The following is a 9,801-nucleotide window of genomic DNA, read 5'->3' on the forward strand; positions in this document are numbered from 1 at the left end:
GTGTGCCTCCTGCACAGTATACACCTGAAGCTAACCTTTATTACTGGTGTTCTGTTTCTGTAATACAGGCATCTGCAGAAGTTAGAGTGTGTGTTGCAGCTGCCAACGTGTCCTCTTCCCTTGTCTCAATGTTTTCAGTCACTCCTTCCCTAGACCCACCATGTCCTCCTGAGGATTCCCCTGAACTGTTTGAGCACAGTGTTGGGTACATGCTCCAGGAGGATGCCCAGCGTTTTGAAGGCTCTGATGATGATACCCAGCTAGAAGAAGGCAGTAGCGTGAGCACAGAGAGAGAGGATGCTCAAGAAGGACAGCAATCTGGCAGTCATGTTCCACCAGCTGCAGCATACTGCCAGGTTTGCTCCAGTGATGAAGAGGGTGGGGATGATGAGGTCACTGACTCCACGTGGGTGCCTGATAGGAGAGAGGAGGAGGAGGAGGCACATCTCCAACGAAGCAGGATGCCCTCCGGGTGCCAGCTTAAAGGCAGCACACCGATTAAATCACATCGCAGAGCTCCGCTTGTGCAGGGCGCTCCCTCTGCACGTTATTCCAAACGTTTTTGGTGTGGGCCTTTTTTCAGTCGAGTGCATCAGATCGCACCACTACTATTTACAACATATGTCTCAAGCGTATCTCGTGTGGCCAAAACATCAGCCGCTTGGGCACCACATGCTTAATCAGACATATGTTGATCTGCCATGCAGCTCGTTGGCAAGCATACTTTAAAGACCCACACCAAAGAACAAAACAGACCTCTCCTTGCTCCTCATCAGCTGGGATCTCCAACCCCACTAGACCTTCAGTTTTCTCTGAAACCTGCACTGAGAGGAATGAAGGTGTAGAATTAGGTGTGTCACAGGCACTCTGCTAGCAGTACACCGACGTCTGATTGTAGCAGGCAAATTTCTCTGCCCCAGCTGCTGGACCATCGAAAGAAGTTCACTCCCAGCCATCCACATGCCCAGTGGTTGAATGATAGCTTGGCTAAATTGCTAGCACTTCAACTGCTGCCTTTTTAGTTGGTAGACTCGGCTCCCTTCCATGAGTTTGTGCAATGTGTGGTTCCTCAGTGGCAAGTTCCCAAACGCCAGCATGTGGAAGGCAATGTTCATGCCTTGCTGGACAGGGTGGTCAGTGGTAAGGTGCATATTACCGCTGACTCATGGTCCAGCAGGCATGAACAGGGACGTTACCTATCTTTCACGTCCCATTGGGTCACTCTTCTGGAAGCTGGCAAGGATGCAGGACAAGGTGCAGTAGTGTTGGAGGTTGTTCCGCCACAACGCCGCCAAAATGCTACCACTGGTTGTGACATACCTCTCTTCTCCACCCCCTCCTCTTTGTGTTCCTCCATGGCCTCTTCCAGTGCTTTGTTCTCGGAGCCAGCGGTGCTCCATAGGCGTTCAAGGGGCTACACAAGTATGCAGGCAAAAAGATGCCATGCTGTGCTTGTGCAGGTTTGTTTGGGGGACAGGAGCCACACTGGGGCAGATATTTTGTCAGCTCTGCAGGGACGGGCCAAGAGGTGGTTAACGCCACGCCAGCTTAAGCCAGGAATGGTGGTTTGTGACAATGGCACCAACCTCCTCTCCGCCCTCCGACAGGGACAACTGACCCATGTGCCCTGTGTGGCTCATGTCCTTAACCTGTTGGTGCAGCGGTTCTTGGGCAGGTGCCCGGGCTTACAGGATGTCCTGAGGTAGGCCAGGAAAGTGTGTGCATTTCCGCCGATCATATAATGCCAGTGCTCGGCTGGCTGAGCTCCAAAAGGAGTTGAACCTGCCCAAGAACCACCTTATATGTGACATGCCCACCAGGTGGAACTCAACGTTGGCCATGCTGCAGCGGCTGCACATGCAGCAGAGGGCCATCAATGAGTACCTGTGCAACTACGGCACCAGGACAGGGTCAGGGGAGCTCGTTTTTTTTTCACCACACCAGTGGGGCATGATCAGGGATGCATGCACTGTCCTGTCACCATTTAAGGAGGCCATGAGGATGGTGAGCAGTGACAGTGCATGCATCAGTGACACTGTACCTCTTGTCCACCTGTTGGAGCATACGCTGCGTGGAATAATGGACAGGGCACTTGAGGCAGAACAGAGGCAGGAAGAGGAGGACTTCCTTGCCTCTCAAGGCCTCCTTTATCCAGAGAGTGTTCCTGCTGTCCCAGCCATCAAACAGGAAGAGGATGAGGAGGAGGAGAAAGCGGAGGAGGATTGTGTCAGCATGGAGGTGGAGCCTGGCATTTAGCATTAGCAGCAGCAGTCTTTTAGGGATGATTTACAGTCCCAAGAAACCCGTAGACTTGTACGTGGCTGGGAGGAGGTGGCTGGGGATCATGTCATCCTTAGTGACCCAGAGGACTCCGGACCAAATGCCTCAGCTAACCTACACTGCATGGCCTCCCTGATCCTGCAAAGCCTGTGGAAGGATCCTCATATTCTTCGGATCAAGGAGAGGGACCATTACTGGCTGGCCACTCTCCTTGATCAAGGGTATGGTTGCGGACCTTATCTTGCCGTTGCAGAGGGAGCAGAGGATGAGAAATCTCCGGGGGGCCTTGCAGAAAGGTCTGTGCAACACGTTCCCAGAGACTGGGAGGTTACAAACTTCTGGTCCTGGACAACATGTTGCTGAGGCTTCGGTCAGTCACAGAAGGAGCAGTGGAGAAGGTGGCCGTCTGACCGATGCGTTCAGACAATTTTTTAGTCGGCAGCCCCAAGGTATGATCGGTTCCAGCAACCATCGCCAGTGTCTGATTTACATGGTGCAGGAATACCTAGGGACAAGGTCAGACTTGGACACCTTTTCCACCGAAAATCCTCTGGCTTATTGGCTCTTGAGGATGGATCACTGGCCAGAGCATGCACAGTATGCAATTGAGCTACTGGCTTATCCTGCATCCAGCATTCTTTCGGAACGCACCTTCAGTGCTGCTGGAGGCTTTATAACCGATCACAGGGTGCGCCTGTCCACCGACTCGGTTGATCGACTGACCTTCATAAAGATGAATCAGTCTTGGATCACCTCCAGCTACCAAGCACCTGAAGCTGATGTAACCGAATCATTTTTTTTGAAATGTCACATCCCTTCAATACTGCCTATGCTGATACTGAGTGACTGTCCTGTTATGTTGACTGACTATCCACTTCCTCCTCAATGATCCTGCTGATAGCTTGGAAGAACATTTTTGGTTCTTGGTGATGCCACCAGCAGCTAAGGCCCAATTTTTCAGCCCCTGTTTAACAGGGGCTTGTAATTACAATTTTTAATGCAATGCTTTGCAGCAGGACTCATTCCTGCACTCCAACTAGAGTATCTGGGAGAGGTTGCAGTGTCGTGGCACCAGCACCAGTGCCTAAGGCCCAATTTTTCAGCCCCTGTTAAACAGAGGCATGTAATTACAATTTTTGATGCAATGCTTTGCAGCAGGGCTCATTCCTGCACTCCAACTTGAGTATCTGGGAGAGGTTGCAGTGTCGTGGCACCAGCATCAGTGCCTAAGGCCCAATTTTTCAGCCCCTGTTTAACAGGGGTATGTAATTACAATTCTTGATATAATCGTTCACAACAGGGCGTTCCAGCGCCCACCAAGAGTCACTTTGAGGGCTTACAGTGTTGTGGCAACACCAACACCTTAGGCCCAAATTTCTGCAGAGCATATAGGGCAGGCCCCTACTTTCAAACATCCAACTTACAAACTTCTCCTACTTGCAAACAGAAGGAGACAACAGGAAGGGAGATGAAAAAAGACAGACAGCAAAAAGAAATTATACAGGGGCGATAACCCTATGTTTTCCAAAAAGCTTAAAAATAGATTTTTTTGGCTGGAGCTACACTTTAAAAATGTACCAGTTCAAAATTACAAACAGATTATACTTAACACAACAAACCTACACAGTCCCTGTCTTGTTTGCACCGCCTGTATACTGCTGTTCTGAGAATATATGGCCTGGATGCCCCATGTCTTTCCTTTTTTTTTATTTGGGTACGGGGTTCCCCTTAATATCCATACAAAACCCAAAGGGGCTGGTAATGGGCAGGGGGGGCTACCCATGCCATTTTTCTCACTGATTTTCATCTATATTGCCAGAACCAGACATTACATTAAAACCGCAAACAATTTAAATTACTTTTTTTACGTTAAATGTAATTTTGTGCAGGGACTTCACAGCCACTTCACAGGCATACTATAGACACCCCCCAGGCACGATATTTAAAGGAATATTTAACTTTTTTTTCACTTTAATCGTCATTAAAATCAGTGCTCCCGAAAAAACGCCAGTTTTTAAAAATAATTTTGCCATTGATCCATGTCTCCTGGGGCAGGAGCCAGGTCCCCAAACCCTTTTTAGGACATTATCTTGCATATTAGCCTTTAAAATTAGCACTTTTGATTTTAAACGTTCGAGTCCCATAGACTTTAATGGGGTCCTAAAGTCCATACGAATTTTCGGTCCGTTCGAAGGTTCTGGTGCGAACAGAACCGGGGGGTTTTCGGCTCATCCCTAAAAGTCGTTCTTGAAGAACATTTTCTCCCACCGACCTATCTGAGCTTTAATCCTTTCTTCCCAAGCAGGTGGAAAATGTGGACAGTGGTGCCACCTCCATCTCCCTGTTGGGCCACCTCATTCCCTGCTACAAGAGACTCACTTTTCCGATCACCATTCAAGGCTTTAGGCTGATTAGATGGCTAGTGACATTCCGCATACTGACAGGAATTTGCCCTCCACTTCTTAGCAAGGCCTGAATGGGTACAATCCCCAGAACCAGTTCTATCCCAACCTCTTCTGTGGTATCAGCTTCTATCACCATGTATGTACCTGGCTGGTCCCAGGACAACTTGATTGTGGCTTTCAGGCAGGCCCTTTCTCCAGGTTGCAGTATAGTCAGTGTTTATCTGGCGTCCAGATGGAATAATCCTTAGGGGTACAGTCTGTGACTGTAATAGCTGGATGGTGATGTATCCATAGAAAAGGGTATTAAGGGTTAAAAAGGAAGGCAGCCATCCTTCAGAGTGTGTCCAGAACTTTGCAAGACATGCAAGGAAAAAACAGGGAGGAGGAGGCGCCGACCTGAGTGTAGTATTAAAATGATGACTTTAATGGGATAAGATTAAAAACAATTGCAAGATGATAGAGGAAGCATGCTCGTCAAAGTAAAGTGCAGTCCTGGCATTCCACATGGCTCTGTGGGTCCCACTGCTGTTCCGGATAGCTGCAAGGATTGAGCAGCTGGCTGGAATGTATCACAGTTTTTCTCCAGGAGCAAAGGAACCAAGCAGCTCCTAACTGCTTGCTTAGCAAGGTGTGTATTGATTTCCTGTCCCCATCTTCCATTCTCTGAGGGTTAGAGGGGATAGGTGGCCCAAAGCAGCTGTTTCATACTTCCCAAATATCCTAGTTTAAATTCCCTCGCCCCTTGAGGTTTTAGTCCTGTGCTGTGTCCCAGATGACTCACCTGGAGACCCTGTGTTTACATGTAAATTACCGGCATTCATATGTAAATAGAGGCGGCCGGTGGCATTGATATGTATATCATGCCCCCTTGAGGTCATATCCACAGTAATCTCTAGCAACCAATCAACAAGCAGAAATCATGTGGTGTAACCTCTAGCAGCTAACCAGTGAGCTGTAATGTGTTCTGTAACCTCTAGCAACCAGTCAGTGAGCGGTAATGATACACTGAATCCTCTGGCAACCAATCGCAATAGCTGCCTGATCTGATTCAGTAAACTGATTTCGAGTCTAGCTGCTATTTATTGTATGTCTCAGAGCAGGTGGAGAGCGAAACTGCATAAGGAGGGGGCCCCCAAGAAAAGTTTTGCCCAGGGTCCAATCAATATTAAAGATGGCCCTGCCTGGGACTCTCAACTAGCTCCTTCACTGAGGTCCCTTGAAGTTTCCTTTCAGCTTTGGAAAGAGCAATTTCTGTAAAGCTCTCAGGACTGAAATGAGGAGCTGCTGGCTGACGCCGGATTTGGGGCACTTTGCTCGGAAATGTCCGGCCTCTCCACATCTATAACATCTCCTTTCTCGCTCTGAGTAAAGACTTTGTTCACCTGCATGAGTCCCTTGCTCCTGAACTTTCACTTGGATCCCCATCCCTCGCATCAGAGCATGGTACATTTAAATTTGGGCCTGAGCCACCTGGGCCATCAGTTCTGTTGGCCCGAATTCTGTGACTGGTTTATAGATATCCGAGAGAGCCGGTTCCTTCGGTTCAAACTCAGTCCCACTGTCATCATCGGAGAACTCCATTTCTGCATGAACGGCGTGGGCCACCACTTTCTGTTTGTTCAAATCTCTTGGCCATTGACTTTTTTTCTTCCAACAAAGCCTCTTCCTCTCGAACCTCCCTTATCAAATCTGGATAGGTGGGCACCACCTGAGTTCTCTTCAGCATTCATTTCAACACAATAGGAAGATTGGGCTGGACCTCATGCAGAACCCAGTTCAGATGGGCCTGGTCAACATCTTTAGGTTCAAGTCCTTCTTGAGGATGATTTGATGTAGCATCCGATCTACTCGGAAGTTTCCGTATTCGGACAGACTCTCCCCCCTTTGTTAGTGATTGTGATTGAATTTATACATCAAATCAGCAGTAGTTTCAACTCTTCCAAAAACAGCACACAAGGCATTGATGTAGTCCATGGCAACACAAGTCCTCATGCCCATTCTTAGGTTACAGATTAAATCAGCAGCTGGTCTTTGAAGGCTCTCACTAAGCTGTTGTCACTTTACAGCCTCTGAAACACTCCTCTTTTCCATAGTCCCTAAAGCTTGGCTTATCCATGTTTCAAACTCGTCTTCTCCCACTGGTGTCGTTAGTTGTCCTGAGAAAAATCGAAGTGTTCGATTACTGATTAGCATTCCCAGACCCATTCTTAACCAGACTATCAATTAAGTGACTCATATCTGTGTAGAAAGAGAGAGGAGGGGCACTGGCCCCTTGTGAGTCGGCTCCCACAAGTACAGGACTTTTCTTGTGAGTTTTTTGCTAAGGGCTGCTTCTCAGTCTGTCCTCTCTTCAGCTTGAGCGGGAACACCCTTGCAGTCACTTCTTCCATCAGATGGACCTCTTCCACCTGGAAGCACACTGGCACCTCTCCCTGCCATTCTTTCAGTGCCCTGACTTAAATTGACTCCTCTGAGACTCAGTTTCCTGGTGCCAGAGCTCTCAGCCACCTTTTATTTCCCTCTCGGTATGCTAATTTCACAAAATCTCCAGAATGGTGCGTCTGTTGGTTGGAGTGCCATTACTTCTACCTCAAGTAACAGCGGTCATGGAGGCGGCTTCCCACGCAGATTGCAGCTCCAATCTAGGTTGGCTAGGGCCAGCTGCAGATAGCATCCCAGACAAGCCCCCAAATGTAGCACGACCCCCTAGAGGACTGCTGAGAATTACCTGCTCATCTGCATGGCCATGACCTGGCGAGCCTTCCATCCCACCTGACAATCTGGGTTCAGACATCCTTGTTGTATCACCGGCTCCTGAAGAGCACGCGCTATGTTTTTTTAAATTTAATGTTACACCTGAACTGCAGTTTGGTTTGGGTATAATTATTCCAAATTTGGACCTCAGCATCAGTCTGACTGGACTACTGGGTGTTCAGGCTGGCCATAGGGGGCACTGTCTCTTCTGGCAGGCATGGAACCACGGTCTGGTTGGGTGCTTTAAGGTTACTTTCTCTCGCAGCCAGCCCAGTGGGAGTGTAGCTCTTGCTGTGCTTTCTGGGAGAGGGTACTTAAGATGCGGATGTCACATGGTTTGGGGTTCCGGTCCAGAAGTATGTTCTGACTCCGTGGTCCTGGTCCTCCTGACCAGCCCCCAGGAAGGCTATGGCCTGGGGTGCGGATCCACCCGATTTTATGTCTCGGGGCTGGCTAGCCCGAGGCAGGGAAACTAAGGAAAGATTCGGAGGTGGTCTCTGGTTATGGAGAGGCTTCGTAGCTATCCAGGGGGGGACTCTTCAGAAGATGGCCACGAACGGGTTGGCTTCTTTACAAGAGCCTGGTGAGGCTGAGGGACCTAAAGTGAATCCAATCTCATGGGTATTGCCGAACCGGCTGAAAGATACTGGTACCACACGAGTGTTCTACAAGTCCTAGTTTCCTACATGTTCTACAACAACGTCTGTGGCAGAGACTTATTCCTACATGTTCTACAACAACGTCTGTGGCAGAGACTTATTTCTATGTGTTCTACAACAACATCTGTGGTAGAGACTTATTCCTGATTTGAGCACCTTGTTGGCTACTAGGCCTTGTGAGAGAGGGACTATCCAACTTGAATGAACACCCAGCTGTGAATGGCTATTCTCTGGATTTAGTCGAAGTAAGCAAGTCCTTTATTATTGACTTTGACACTAAGGCCGCGTACACACACGGGGACTGTTCGCTCAACTTTGTCCGCTGAACAGTGTTTCGGCGGACAGTCCGCTCGTGTGTGGGCTTTCAGCGGACAGTTTCAGCGGACAGTCTGCTGAACAAAGTTTTTCGGAAATTCCAAAAAACTGTCCGCTGAAACTTTGTTTCAGCGAACAGTCCCCTCGTGTGTAGGCTTGTTCGTCAAACTAAGTTCCGCGCATGCTCAGAAAGGATTTACACGCCGAAGTTTGCATTGCAGTGTATAGGATGTCGTTTTCTAGTCCAGTTGTACGTGCCGTTCACGTCATCGCGCACGGTTTCAGCGGACTGTTCGTTCGTCGTGTGTGGCCAAGTCCGTCCATGCTAATTTTGAGCGGACTGTCCGCTGAAACTGTTTGACGGACAAAGTTGAGCGAACAGTCCCCGCGTGTGTACGCGGCCTCAGAGTACCTGAACTTTCCTCCTAACCCTCTGATCCTATACTAAGAGAATGTTTGTTAACTACGTTTTTGCAGATAAAAATCTGTCGTCAGTCTCTAAAGTTTCTGGGCCATCTACCATGGGGAAACCCCTAGACGTAAATCGAGATGAAGAAGGTAACGGTGGGCCCAATCAAACCAGCAGCTCCTTCGGGGGTTAGTGCTACATTGTATTACTGTATAGCAATAATCAAGCAACTCAATGTATTTAGGTTGTAGGAATACTTTACTTGAACCAATAAAAACGGAAAGTTGTAACAAAGTGGAGGTAAAAAAGAATTCCCCTGAAATACACAAGACAATATTTCAGAAACAACAATAATAATATATATATGTACACTTCCTTTTAGATGTACCATTACCCCCTACTGGATATTCCAGTTAATGGCTTATATGACCACACTATAGAAGATGGAACCTGGCCAACCTACCCGCTATCCTAGGGAGAGAGAGAGGGTCTAGAGAAGAGTAATATAGAGGCCTTTCTATAAGTAATGGCAACATAGTCCACGTTGCAGATCTGATGTTCTTCGATGGCTAGTCGGAGCTCGTTAATTGTAATCCGTTTGGGTGTATGGGGAACAGTAGATTCCTTGGAGTGAATGAAGCTAAAAGGTGTCTGAGCACTGTGTTCACATAATGCTGCAAAGTGTTCTCGGGATAAATATGTCTGTACAAAGTGTCTTAATGTAGTGATAGCAAAGGAGGAATAAAGGTTGAGCAATGTGCTCTATCACCAATGACAAGATCTCTCCGATGTCTTCCTAACAGGAAGGACCCCCGTTAAACAGACGTTTAATGCTGAAAAACCCATGAAGCACTAACAGATCCCATAGAGTGTGCCTTAATTGGAAAGGGAGAAACCTTATTCTTCAGACTATAGACTCAAGGGTGATGACCTTTCGGCGGGGTCTAACTGCGCCATGCAAATGGGGTAACACCTCCCC

The sequence above is a fragment of the Lithobates pipiens genome, unplaced genomic scaffold (assembly GCF_037356315.1).
Source record: "Lithobates pipiens isolate NorthernLeopardFrog02 unplaced genomic scaffold, aLitPip1_a1.2 Scaffold_8, whole genome shotgun sequence".
NCBI classification, from domain to species: Eukaryota; Metazoa; Chordata; class Amphibia; order Anura; family Ranidae; genus Lithobates; species Lithobates pipiens.